The sequence below is a fragment of the Oryx dammah genome, unplaced genomic scaffold (assembly GCF_014754425.2).
Source record: "Oryx dammah isolate SB20612 unplaced genomic scaffold, SCBI_Odam_1.1 HiC_scaffold_4, whole genome shotgun sequence".
In the NCBI taxonomy this organism is placed as follows: domain Eukaryota; kingdom Metazoa; phylum Chordata; class Mammalia; order Artiodactyla; family Bovidae; genus Oryx; species Oryx dammah.
Window position 1 is genome coordinate 6746844 of NW_024070188.1, and position 2917 is coordinate 6749760.

General features: G+C 46.2%; 1 non-coding gene across 1 annotated transcript; it reads left to right on the top strand.

Moving 5' to 3' along the window:
- The first annotated feature begins 2338 nt into the window (after nt 1–2338).
- Nucleotides 2339–2410, top strand: TRNAS-GGA. The gene has a single exon. It is a non-coding gene; the product is annotated as a tRNA-Ser (tRNA).
- Nucleotides 2411–2917: the final 507 nt, after the last annotated feature.

Sequence of the window (2917 nt, forward strand, 5' to 3'; positions counted from 1 at the left end):
CTGGGGATAAAATCAACAGCCATTTCCTGAGTTCACAGCAACTGAAACAAGCAGTTCAAAAACCTACTTGGTTTCAGAGAAGCCCAGCTTGTTCCATGTTAAATATTTGCTACAGAAATCTTCCAGCAATCCACAAAAATGCATAGAACCAAAAACTGTCTATTCAGCAAGTGGGAAATGCATAGAGAATTGATTCTATGAGTTCAGCCAGCACTGGCCAGTCCCACTAACATGCATGTGTTCTTCCTGGCCATCTAGGGGCCTGGGCCAGCCCTCCGGGACAGCTGACTGCAGCCCTTGCTGTTCGTGGCGTTTCCCAGGGTATCTAAGGCACTCTGCTGACAAAGGCCAGACTTACTGGGACTTTCTTTAGTGGCTCAGTTGGTAAAGAATCTGCAGGAGACTGGGGTTCGATTCCCATGTTGGGAAAATCCCTTGGAGAAGGAAATGGCTACCCACTCCAGTATTCTGGCCTGGAAAATCCCATGGACAGTGGAGTCTGGCAGGCCACAGTCCATGGGGTCCCAAAGAGTTGGACACAACTGAGCGACTAACACTTTTCACTTTCTTTATCTGAGAGGCAGGTGTGGGGACATCTCTGCAGGGCTGTTAACCCAAAGCCAAGCAGTGCGCTGTTTAGCCCACAGCTAATAAAAGATCAACCGGACTGTCTTCTTTTAGAATCAGAAAAGGAAAGAATTGAGGACATCTCTCTCCATTCTTATTCCAGCATCAAAACCCATATTAAAACCCAGCGGTTCAAGTGCCAGAGGAAGGCCTTCAGTCCCGAAAGTGCCTGAACTAGGTAAGCAGGGACGTAGAGAAAGAAAGAGCCACATTCCCTGCAGTGAGTGAAACTGATTCTTTTAAAAAGAGCATGTTTTTAAAAAATAAAGTTTTAGTTTATAGTATATTAAATTATAATCCATGATTTCTGGGGATATTGGAGGGAAATAATGTAGAGACAAAGTTATATTATATTTTTTTAACCACCTGACAGTATTTGTATTCTAGAGATAAAGTGAAAGTTGCTCAGTGTGTCCAACACTTTGTGACCCCATGGACTATCCAGTCCATGGAGTTCTCCAGGCCAGAATACTGGAGTGGGTAGCTTTTCCCTTCTGCAGGGGATCTTCCCAACCCAGGGATCAAACCCAGGTCTCCCGCATCGCAGGCAGATTCTTTACCAGCTGAGCTATCAGGGAAGCCCTATTTTAGACATGAAGCTTTCGTGTAAACTTCAGAAACAATATGTGCGTGAACCTTGGCATCGCCAGCTGTAGATCATTCTACTTCAGTGACTCCTGGAAAGCAAGTTATTTTGACCTGATTCGTTTCATGATGTTATTGCACCTTCCCTCAGGAAGATGGGTTTGGAGCATTACCTGACGTGAGACAGGGCAGCTGGAACCTGGGCAGTGAGAAAGAAGCCCCGTGTGCTGCCTCAGGGTCCAGAAGACCCTCCATGCAGGATTCTCAAGCCACTGTGGTGGGTGACAGTCTGTGCTGTTCATGCAGTTTTTTTTTTCCCCCCACAAACATTCTCTGTTCTCTCCTTCTGCCCACTTTTCCGTGACACTGGGCGAGATAGGAAACACAAAGTCCAGGGTTTGTTTTTCAAAAGCCAAACACAGAGGAGACAAGGTTTGAGGGAGAGGCAGAGCCCTGGAGGACATCAGAGGACGGTAATTAGGCTTCCCAGGTGGCACGATCCCTGAGTTGGAAAGACCCCCTGGAGGAGGACATGGCCACCCCCTCCAGTGTTCTTGCCTGGAGGATCCCATGGACAGAGGAGCCTGGTGGGTTACGGTCCATAGAGTTCCAAAGAGTCAGACATGATTGAAGGGACTTAGCAAATATGTGGGTGGTGAGTTGGGGCTCTCCTAATGGGACTAATGCCCTTTTAAGAGCAGGAAGAGAGGCCACAGACAGGATCAGCGCTCCCATAAAAGAGACGCCCCCATCCCCATCCCAGAGCTCCCTAGCCCCTTCCACCACGTGTGGATACAGTGGGATGTCTTGAGAAAGAAACTTCTGTTGTTTATGAGCTACCCAGACTATGGGATTTTGTTACGGCAGTACAAACAGACTAAGTGACTTTCTATTTTCAAACCATCCTGAATTTTAATTTTGAGAGTCCTATGATTTTCACTCACCAGAAGTAATAATAAATAGGATTCTATCCTATCTTTTGTATTTTACTAAAAAAAAAGAAAAAAGAAAAAAAGTCACATTCACCTGGAGCCAATGCTCCAGTGCTTTACTGCTTTTTATTTTTGCCTTTTAAAAGACTTACAAGGTCTAGCAATTTATTTAACCTCCCTAACCCTCTAGGCCTTCCCTGGTGGCTCAGAGGTTAAAGCGTCTGCCTGGAATGCAGGAGACCCGGGTTCAATCCCTGGGTCGGGAAGATCCCCTGGAGAAGGCAATGGCAACCTGCTCCAGTACTCTTGCCTGGAGAATCCCATGGAGGGAGGAGCCTGGTAGGCTACAGTTCATGGGGTCGCAAAGAGTCGGACATGACTGAGCGACTTTACTTACTTACTTAGAACCCTCTAGGGGTCTTCATATACGTCTATATGAACCCTATATGTGTCTTGATCTGCAATACTGAGAACACACTGATTGAACTGACAAAGAACCATGCACAAGGGAGGCGCTGATCTCCCGTCTCTGGCTATTTCACGCCTGGTCTCCATGGCTTTGCCACCATGAATTAGTCTCTTTACCCATGTTTAGTCAACGCTGAGTGAACCCTGGGTACTTGGCAAATAGAGTGTGATAATAAAAACTCCTTCGTGATAATCATGTGCTTGAACATTTATCAAGTGTTTCATGGTTCACAAGGCAGGTCCAGATAGTCAATGGGGTTTGATACTTTTAGCAACTGTATGAAGTAGGTATCGCTATGTGTTTC